Genomic DNA, 11,721 nt, shown 5'->3' with positions numbered 1-11,721 from the left:
GACGCCCGCACCTCTGCTCTCCTCTCTGCTGGCTGGCTGGGAAACAGAAACAGCACCACGGGGATAAAAATAGCAAAAGAGCGGTCAGCCAGCAGTGTTGTGTGGGAGGGGAGGCAAGACCCTAAACCTAGTTAACAGCCACCAAAAAGGCCCGGAAGTCGGCCACAGTGGACCGGTGTGTCACTCTGAGGTGGCATCTATAGCCGTTCATTCATTCTGGAATAGAAAAAAAGCTCTGGCGTTTCATTCATTCGTCCATTCATTTATTCATTGTAATGAAGTAAGAACATTTACAGAATGAAATAATAATTTCCTTCCGAGGCCATTTTAACAGTGTCCGTCTCGGTCTCAGTGAGCTAGAAGTATGCCAGCTGGCTACTGGAATTTTCTTGTTTGTCCCTTTAAGCCTCGCTGATAGAGCAGAGGTGATGTACGACACAAAACTACATTAGAGAGAGATTTCTGCTGTTTCTTTGTTGCACTTTTATATGAAAAGTGTCTTTAATGACATATCTATCTGTTCTGGTACAGCTGCTGCAGGCGGACCAGATCTTTTCCCTCATTGTTTTTGTTTTTCACTTTAGCAGTTTTACGTGAAGTAGGCCGCTCATAGTATTTCCTCCTCGCTTCCTAAGGGACAAGCAAATAATACGCCTGCTACAGCGATCAGCTTTCATTTATATTAATGCTGACATTCTAATCAACCGACTGCATATTTGCGCCACTGCATCAGTGTTTTTGCTAAAAAGAAAAGCATAATTTGGAGTAGTCGTGCAGAATTGACCGGCTACACTGAGCCCACAAGTGTTAATCTTAAACTACTGATGCCATCTACTGGTTATTTAACAGACCTGCATTAAATAGAAACCATGGTTGCATCATCCTAGAAGCACAGGTAGAGAGGGCCTTCTCACTTGTAAACCTGCTGGTGTAGTTTGGTACTACACTAGGATTTCGTGTGCTGCAAATGGTGGGGTGGAGACACGATCGTCCTTGATTACTTTCCAGCTCGTCCAGTGGAAGAAAAATTAAATAGTGAGTAAATTTCTGGATGAAATTACAATTTTAAAATCCATTTACATATGTCATATATATCCTTTTCTATAGAGAAAATGAATGATGTGTATCTTTTTGCAAGCAACGATCTGTACACAATGGAAACAGTGGAAAGATAACTGAACGGTTTGAAAGTGATATTTAAGAAGCTGCAATTGGCTCAATAAACAGCAGATGGCAGGAGGGATCACTATCTGAAGGCCAACCTGTTGCAGAGCATCTATATGGTATGGTATAATTTGGCTTATGTAAGCCTTTCACATGATGAACTGCCAAATGCAAGAACCCCTGCAAGTTGTAAATAACTTTTCATGAATATGCATGATCACTGCGGCTCTGAAATTCATCAGCTTTTCAGATTATCATATCTTAGCTATCGGGATGGCAGAAAACTGCAGCACCAACACTAAATATAGACATTTTTTAATATTTGTTTGCAACCGCTGACAGTAATATTTGCGTGTGAAGACAGTGAAACACGGAGGGACGTTTTTTTTCCTCCTCACTTTTCACATAGATGCCCACACTGATTTACCCCAACACACTAATTACAACTTTGATCATTAACGAGACCCATTTTTTCCCCACTGTTTAAATTTTCCAGCTCATCTCTCGCTAATGCTCGTCTCTTCTTATCCTGGCTCTAGGGACTCATCGTGACATCCACAGAAAGGGGAAACAGTAGGTATTTTCTTTAATGTATTAATACTTACATATATATTTCTGTGCTTATTGAAACCAAAACTTTACTATCTTAGCGATCAATTTCAGAGGTTTTCTGCACATTTTTAATTGCACCATTTTGCTCCCATATGGCTTAAATATAACACAGTAGGGTACCTTGGGAGACATCAGTGAAATTGCCCTGGGAGAAAATAACAGCAGCAATATCTATCCCCAGCCAGAGAAATTAAGAGCAGACGCTGGCATCCATTACAGCTCCTGACGGTAAGCAGTTTAGCTCAGCTTGCTGTAAATCACTGCCACTGGAGACACACGCTCTGCACTGGCTTTATATGTGGTTTTTATCTCCACATATTCCTGATTTATCAGCTGTTCCCTCTTGGCAAGAAATAATGGTACCACAGCTTCACCTGGTGGAGTGCCTCTGCTCTAAAGAATTTATTGATTTATTCACCAAGAGCAAGCTATTTCTTGCATACAGTCAAAGCCATCTGATGTTTGTCCTGCATCGGAAAGGGTGTGTGTCTCTTTAACATCTTATAAAAGCGCTGCAGGGAGGCATAGACTTGTTCATTTTCAATTAGCCTGAGACTCACATTAACTGAAGATATTAAAGAGGAGAGTAATACTGTTGTACAAGCCAATAGTCTGTGAAGGCTGGAATCTGCTGAGCCTGCATTGTGTACACGCAGTAGACAGACACAAATACACACCGAGCCACATAGGAGCGTATCTGGTTTGAAATTCAAAGGTACATTCCCAGATGTATGTTCACTTAGGGACAGCCGTGCATAAGTGGCTTTACATTTGCCTTTGGTGGTACCTGTTTGACTCACTGTGTTGCTCCCTACAGGATAGCAGGCAGCATGCTGAGGATTCATAGGGGAACACTGTCAAACACCCTGCCGCATATATAGAAGAGCTTCCAGAAGACTTACACATAAGATACTCCAACATATGCATAAATTCAGCACACAGCTCTGCAGAGCCCTATGATCCTACAATATTGATTAAAGGAGAGGAAGCTGGGTCGGTGGATAGATTAACAAGAGTGCGGCCAGAAACTGCAGGAGAAGCTGCAAGAAAAAAAATTTGGAAGACTAATTTAACCACCTTGCTGACACGTGTTTCATTTGGTCAGCTATCAACTGGCATGGTGAGCATAATTGTCTGGCTTAAACTGCTACAAGCTTTACCAAGGGGAGCAAAATATTTATATACGCATTTTACTGCACATACCTCGCATGCACAATATTTAATTCACTTGGCTTGATGCATAGTTACTGCATTTTAAATATTTCTGTGACTGTTAATAGATATGTGAGTGAACCTATTTCAGGGTTAATCCAAATGATTGTTGTCCCTTTATATCTTCTTGGAAGGGAATATCAGCAGATCCTATAACTACTAACTACTGAGACAATGATGCCCTTATACTCCTTGTTATTCATAGTCAGGCCAATAAACAGCAAATAAGCTGCTGTAATACTCAAACTGCCCTGTTAATGTCAACAGAAAAGCTGGGCATGTGGATTTACATGAGCATGTATGTCTTTTTAGCCCCACTAACAATACGGGCCAGTGGATTTCTATGACGACGAGTGTGGTTAAAATATTTTTACAACTCAAAATTGCATGTGCTGCATATAGTGGTTATCCCTTGACCTTGCTCTGTAGCACCTTGAGGAGGTTAAAAGTGCTATCTAGTGAAATATCTGGACATTTAGTAAACTGATTAAACTTACCTGTTGATCATTCACCTTGACCCACAGTCAAAATTCTTCAGTTTAAGTTGGATTCAGCTTAGCATGCTAAAATGATAAATACTGTCAGTCTAAAAGGGTTATTCAGTATTTTTGGCTGAAAAATGTCCTTTGTTTGCCTCTTCTATTTCTGTGTGTGTTGCTTCAGTGCTAATGTGCGGATGTCAGCGGTGCACCAAGGACATTGGGGGTTCAAAGAGTCCTGTACTGAAGAGCACCACAAAGAGCTAATGAGTAATGCGCAGCACAACACCTTTATCTTTCTTCTTTAATGTGACTCTGGCTTAACAGCAGAATATTTGCAACCTCACCGTCTTTGCACAATTAGGATTTTAGCTTAAACATCAACTAATTGTAAGTACAGTTGCATAGAGCATACAGCTAATACGGCTACCATCTGTTAGTCTTAGCCTTTTACCAATTCTGAATATGATAAGGAAAATCAACAGCTCAATTACTCTTTCTTTAGGCACTTAAAGGCTAGATTGACAAAGTAGTTGCGAACAGATCCGCTCAGTAGAATCCATATCAACTCCAAGTCCAATTAATAAAAGCAAGAGTAGTCTAAATGAGCTGCATGTTCAGTGAATGAATTAGTAGAAAAGCTATTCAGTGGTGTAGAATGTGGACATCCAGCACGATCACTCCAGTAATTACTAGAGACAAAGTATACGAGAGAAAGACCCAGTCAGGGTTTGTCTTTAGCATCAGGGTGCTGTCTGAAGTATCTGCATTGCCTACCTACTGAGCAGGGGAGAAAAACAGGACCCACTGAGGAAGCATAATTCACTTCTCAGCAATATTATAGAAATATCATAGATCATCGCTTGTATAAGCACTCAGCGTCCCACTGTTTGGTAAATATTGATAAAGTTGCATCATTCAGAGGCAAAAGAATGAAGCTCTTTGTCACACAGTGGATGGAATGATTTTATATCCTGCCTTGTAGCATGATGGATGATGAAATGATGAAATGCTGGCCTAAAAAACAAAAGTGAACAAACAAAACAGCAAACTCGGCTAGAATACCCAAAGGACAGTCACTGGAGAAGGAAAAAGGAGATTGATATTCTATCAACACTGTTTGTTTGTTTTGCTGTAAATCTACTGAGAATATGCCTGCACATATTAATAGAAGGAAAGCTCTATATGACTGTCAGCAGTATTGCTCCCCAGAAACTATATGTGGAGATCAAATATTTGTACTGATTTTGTCCATGCTTTGGTATTTGTAACAATACTATGTTTGGCGGAGTGCATAATTTATTTCCCTGCTGTTAAACTCTAGAAATTGAAATTTGATCAATATCTCAACAAATAGGCTGTGGAGTTTCCTGTAAAATAATTTGAAGAACTATTTTATTGTTGCATGGACAGCACTTTAAATATATTTTTTACGTATATTTTCCCCGTTGCTTGTATGATTTTTGTGTTTTTGTCATGAACTCACTCAGTGCTGCAGTTATTAATTATAAGCAGCGGGTCATTATCTTGCAGCACTATTACAGTGTAACTTTGACAAAAAAAACAAAAAACAAAAACAAAAACAGCCTTCAAGCATAATGGATTCGACTCAAGAAAGCTTCAGCTGTTGTTCATACTGTATGAAATAAATGGAAAACAAAGAATGCCTGGAGCGGTAGAAAAGAGCCCAATCCATTTTTATAAGGCTATACTATTGTTTACAAAGCAATAAGATGTGTAATGTTCAAGTAGATGTTTAAGGTCAAAAACAGGATCCAAACAAGGAGAACGAAAGACGGCCAGGCAAACAAGAAATAACGACAAGAAAACTACACTTACTTTCCAGCCCAGCATTCTGGCAAAGAGTGTAATAGATCCGTGGGTTGGACTCTGTGGGCAGTATTTATTTTTAAGGATATATTATTTTGTATATACATATATACATTTTGTCATCTTTGTTCTTCTTTAAAGTATTTTAAGAAGTTTGTAGTGCAGTATAACCAGATAAGGAAAGCGTGACTGATCTTACATAGGGTGAGTGATGGATAATAGGTATTTATTTGTAAATAACTGGACATGAATAACTTGAGCTTATTAGATAATATTATAATACAGTATATTTCTAACTAAGTAGGCCTTCATTCTCTTTCTGTTGACAAGACTTTCTTTAAAGATATAACACATCAACTTATGTAAGGCGGATGTGAAATTTAAAAGTCAGAGATCAGATGTAACATTATATTTATTTCCTAAATGATGCCAATATAAACGAAGGTAGTACAATTTCAAGCGTAGTTTTAGAGATAAAAGCCATTTTATAAAAGTTTGACCTTATTTGACCTTGAAGAAGAGGTCAAAGGTAAAAAATAATGTGATATTTAGAATCACCATGTATCATTCTCTATATGCCTATATGTTTTACATATAAGCAATTGCAATAAAAAATGTAGTTTTTAATAGCCATATATAGGACCAGTCAATGTATTGGCCTTGAAGGAGAGGTCAGAGGTCAAACGTGAATTGATATTTTAAACCTTTATAGAGTACTTTCTACTTCTTGACAATACACACCACATTTGTTAGAATCATAGTTGCTATGTTTTCATTTTTTCTGGTCAAATTACAACCAATAAATTATTAAGTTGATCTTGAAGACACTGATGGATAATGGACTGTTAACACACATCTACACGTCTGCAAAGTTTTATCAGAATTCATTAAACACTTTTCGAACAATCACGTTTAAAGACAGAATGAAATGCACGCAAACGCCACCAAAAACAAAAAATAAAAATCTGTAATTTGTGTGCTGAGATATGGACTAGATCATGTCACTGGGGATCATCAGGAACCAACAAAGAGCTCCTGGTGCACAGGGAGGAAAATACTGGAGGTGAATCCGCTACTCTGAAAAGACAAGACATATAGGATTTGTGGTAAGTGGGTGTGTAATCCAGAAGGATTACACTATGATAGGTCTGAATTCATCTTAGCTGCATTGTTTACCAGCTATGTAAGTACACTATAATGATCTAAGATCAGCTTTTTCGGGCTGGTCATTTTCTGTGAAGATGAAGAATTTTTGCTGCTCAGTTTTGTGTGTATGCCTTATGTCAGGATTCTTTTAAATTTTTTTTTTTACTCAAGCTTCCTTCTATAACTAGTCAAAAAGACCAACTGCCTTGAACTATTTCATTTTTCCAGCTAAGAAATAGGGCTTCTCCAGCAGTTCAGTATGCTGAACGACTCTACTCGCTACATTATTTACACCAGAAGTGTTCATATCTTTTTGGATCTCAGATCTTTTTATGGGAAAGAACATATTCAAGGACACTCTCATCATCCTAACGTTAATTTACCTGGTTTGGGCTTAAGGTGAGATCACACACTAAATTAAACATTTCTCAAATATTTCTGATCATGTAGTTATAGTGGCTTATAAGCCAAGCTACACAGAACAGTTTGTTGCACCCAGAGAAGAGTGGGTGATTTCATGACAGACTGATGTGATGTGTCATAATGTGTGTCATAGCAGAGTTGGCCCAAAGATAATGTAGGAGCAATTAATGGGCACAACATGCTTGTTTTATTGATCCAATCTGCATTAATGTGCTTATAATCATAGCACAAATTTATAATTTATAGTAAATTATCTTGCGGATGCCTTTGATCATGCACTGAATTTGAAGTGCTACTGAGCTACAGCATGGACCTTAGCAGATATTGCACTGGAATAATGGTCAGTCAGAGTAGTTTATTCACAGCACTTCATCACAGCAATGGGGATTTCTTTAATAGAATTGCTAAATTGATTAAAAATGGATTCAGAATCCCAAAATGTTTCTGCACAGCTGGTGAATATGAATTTAGCCGGGTCCAATGCAAACTCGCCTGATCTCACTAACTCTTAGTTGCATGGGAAGTAGAATTAAAGGCCTGATGATAAGACACAGCTTACCATAGTACTTCTTTAGATGTTGATTTATGTTTTTTTTTCTGGTATCATATTATCTTGCATCAGTGGTTAATGATTTATTCCAGTTACTGAGCTGAGTGTATGATGCAAGAGTTATGCTTTTAAGTTTAAGTACTTAACATTGCTGTCCCAGCTGTCATTTTTTTTACTTACCCCCTTTTCTATCCATATGCGCATTACAGCAGTGACCGGACTGGGACTGCCTGGAGAGAAAATGTCAGTGATATCCACTCATTCTCCACCTTCTCAGCAGGGAATTAAAGGGACGTGTGAGTGTGTGTGTGCGCGCACGCGTGTGTATGCATGGGCACTTCTGTGTGTTTATGGGACACATAAGTGAAGACACAGCTGGAGCCCTAGCACTGTTATCAGCTTTCCTGAGGGACGGGGGAAGGACACTGGAGAACTGCTTGTGCAAGATTTACTCCACGTTTTAGATGTGGTGGACGACGTGAAACTGCAGCCTGCAGTTGCATCCTTTGTCCTGTGTGAGGCAGCAGAGATACAGCCCTCCATTCCTTCATGATGCATGGCGTGTGCTGGCACTGCCGCAGAACTGACACACATGAAAGCTTGCACACACACCCCCACACACACATATGTCCACAGACGCTCAGTGAGGCCAACATGCTGGACGCAGATTTAGACTGGACACAACAGATCAGTGGCGAGTCAACTCTCTTCATTTCAGACTGACACAGATGGTGATGGTGCATAAAGTATGTGGATGGGGAGGAGGAGTTGGTGCTGACGGACTGTGAATTGTTATAAATCTTTGTCTTGTACGGAACAAAGAGATTCCATCCCACACTAACAGGCAAAAGCTTTTTGTGACACCTTTCTGAGATAGTGGGGACAGATGTGTGTGCGGTTGATTGATGGTAATGTTTTGCTTGAAAAATTGGAAACGGGGTTAGGAATGCATTGAGGCAGGACAGAGTAGGCATGAAGAACACTGTTTCTTGAAACTATGCTTAAAGGATAAATATGATTTTGCCCTTGAAAAGGGAAAAGGGAAAAAAAACCCTGGAAAAGGTATTGTCTTCATGTAATGGGGTGAATAGAGGCTGTTCAGTAAAATCATTCACATACTGAGTAATTCTTCAAGCGTTTATCATGGAATGACTGACTGTCAAGACATTTCCATTTCCCATCCATTCTCATCAGCCAAATGGCCCAGTGATGAGTGACAGGCCACACATTGCTACCTCTTGCCCCAACAGGTGGTGCATAATGATGTATTTTGGCCACACATGCACACACTAAAATGCATATGCACCAACCGAGCCCATGTAATCCAAAAACACCTGCAGCCCTGACAGTTGACATTTAAATGATAAATATTAAATGATAATTATGCAGCATGTTAATTACCTAAAGCTGAAGAGGTGACTGTTTCAAGAGTGAAACTCATTGCGTTTCTGGTTTAACATTGTCATAAATAGATTCATGAGGCAACATTAAATGGCCTGCTGAGGTGCAGCTCAAAATTCACTGAATGGCAAATCAAACGGTCAATGGAAAATAATTGTCAGGTTTAGTGACGATTAACGGGCACATAAAGTGTAAGTATAACTTTCTCTTTTTTGTTTTTCTTTTTTACTTCCTTCTGTGTCTCTATACCCCTACAGATACTGCGGCTTCACCGATGTCTCTGTTTTTTTATGAAAACTGTGTGCATGGTTGGCTTGAATACCCATGTGTACACATTTACATCTGAGTGTGTAAATGTCCCAGTGCAGTTCAATAATAAGCTGTTGATTAATGACTTGAGTATTCTGAGGGCATCTCATTGTCCTGTGGCTTACTACAGGGGCTTGATCAACTGCGACATACATACATTTACTCACACACATTGTCTAGCATGTTTTCTCATTACCACCTATGACTATTAACCTTGGCTGATTTACCTTACATCCTAGAGGCTTTATTGTGGGAGAAACTTTACCTCGTAGCTTCCCGGTGACCCATGATAGGGTGATAACGAACCAGCAGATACTATGACCCTCAAAGTGAAAAAAAAGGAAGTTAACTATTATTAATCTGTCCCTAATGTGTGATACAAATACACTGAACTCAGATATTATGCTTGTGATTATGAAACTACCTTTTCTGTCTTCTGCAACCCTCAAATGAAGTAACTTATAACTATACTGACAGCTGTTAAGTAGGCTTCATTACTACAAACAGTTACTTGTAGAAAACCTTTTGTAACCTCTGCAACAGTTCAAAAACTCTAAAAAGAAAAACAAAAGCATCCTGCTGGTTTGCATGATGCAGAAGTCACACAACCGTGCAATTACATGGTTTGTGGCAGTTTGCCAGATGGTTTGTATTTGTTTGTGTGTGTATGTGTGTGTGTGTGTTTCTCTCGAGTTTGTGTATAGCACTTTTAAACTAAAATCTGTGACACAACACTTCACAGAAGCTCAGCAATCAGCTCTTGGAAATCTAAATGGTGAGCAATTGGCAGCCCTCCTCATGTTCAGACTTGTGGGATGTAAGTGGCTTACCAGCTTCCCCCTTAAAATCCCATGAAAACCCAGTCTCTGTCATCAGCAGTCTAACTTGTGCTTAGAGCCTTGGGATTCAAGATGGCACCCCTTTATAGAAGACAGCAAGAGTCTTATCTGTGAAGGATTACTGAGAACACTCCAAAGGGATAGCATCTTCATCAAATATAATTAACATGATTCCTACTTTTGCCAAGCTGGAGATAAGAGCTGTGATTAAAGAAGGATGTGTCAAATGTCAAATGCAGAATGGATGTCCAAGTTCTTAAAATAAATTATTAATTCACCCAGGCATTTTAATTTCCACTGCAAATGCAATTTGGGACACACATGTAGTTTGACATTTGCTGTCATGATCTATGTGTGGAGATTAGGCTGTTTTTTGTCTGTAAGAAACATTCACACCACTCAGTAAAGGTAAGATTTGACAAAGCAGCGATTGATTGGTCAAATCTAAATAAAAGTAAATTAAAAGTACCAAATTAAAGCGACCTCTCTCTTTTCACCTCAGACAGTACTCACCTGTTTGCATCCATCCTTTACATAACTGCCATTATTGCTAAACGCTGTTTGTTTCATAGGAAACTGTAGCGGTTTCTATTTTATGGGCATGTCCATCTCCTGTTAACAGTGAAATCACTTGGTGAATAAGTTTAACCACTTGTTTTGGCAACACTCCACCTTAGAATATCTTTAATCCTCACGTGTGAATATTGACAGTCAATCATGTCACACACTGCTCAAGCTTTTTAATTCAGCCGATTCTTTCATTTAGTTAAAATACTTTTTTTCAGAGATACATGGTGCTCACAGGATAGCCAGACATATGATTTATAGGCTATTATGCTGGACATTTAATAGAATGTAGCTCAACCTTAAAGATATGCAGTAATAATGTTAATCAAATTAATGCTGATGGGGAACATCTTTTGCACAGAATAATTAGTTTTACTTTTGAGACTATATGCAAAATTTTCCAGTAATACAATTTGATGTATACTGAGTTCTTTTCATAGTGTTTTATAGTTTCTTTTCCTAAAGGAATTGAACAACTCCTCCACCGCTTGTTATTGTCAGCAAATAATAAATAATTGGTGGCAATATAGCAGCTATTTATTTAACTATAGCACTAATAATATTTTAAAATTCTTCAGAGCCACGAAGGAGTGCAGGTAGCACAAAGATGGTTTTGTTTGTGTGTGTGTGATTTTGGTGGGTACAATTATTTGCTTTGCCTGCTATTACCTTGATATATATATATTTCAATATTAAGGCTGACTTTGTAGCAATCATTCTTTTATTTGGATAATTCCAACATAGCTTAACCAGCAACAAGTAAAAAAAACAACTTATTGAACACTACCCGACTGAAATTTGGATAATGTGAAACAGCTGTTGTGTTTTTCTAGTTTAAAATTTATGATGGAAGTGCCCATTCCAAAAAGTACCAACAGGGGTTTAAAGCTTGTTTAAAGAAAAGGGAAATGACAATTATCTCTACTGTTGCAGCTGAAAAGTCAGCCTTATTCTTATGAGCTTTTTTAGACTAAAATGAGAAAAAAGCCAGGCTTGTTTTCAATAATACATATAAAGTTTACCTTGCACACTTTGAAAAACTGCTGTTAGGCAGTATATGGCTAAAGCTATCCTTCCAGACATCTGAACTTGCAATATTGTGATTCTTTCTCTCTCTGTCAGTTGTCTGTGCATAGCGAATGCATACTGAGTGTTGCCAGACCACAGTGATTGAAACAAGTGGTCTGGC

General features: G+C 38.5%; 1 long non-coding RNA gene across 1 annotated transcript; it reads left to right on the top strand.

Annotated features, from left to right (window-relative positions):
* Positions 1-953: 953 nt before the first annotated feature.
* Positions 954-6,778, top strand: LOC102080794 (uncharacterized). Its single transcript, XR_269408.2, has 5 exons — positions 954-1,035; positions 1,139-1,283; positions 1,704-1,737; positions 1,889-2,004; positions 2,594-6,778. It is a non-coding gene; the product is annotated as an uncharacterized LOC102080794 (long non-coding RNA).
* Positions 6,779-11,721: the final 4,943 nt, after the last annotated feature.

Source organism: Oreochromis niloticus, linkage group LG7 (assembly GCF_001858045.2).
Source record: "Oreochromis niloticus isolate F11D_XX linkage group LG7, O_niloticus_UMD_NMBU, whole genome shotgun sequence".
In the NCBI taxonomy this organism is placed as follows: Eukaryota; Metazoa; Chordata; class Actinopteri; order Cichliformes; family Cichlidae; genus Oreochromis; species Oreochromis niloticus.
Note: the sequence above shows the minus strand (reverse complement) of the source record. Positions and strands in the feature narration are given on the sequence as shown.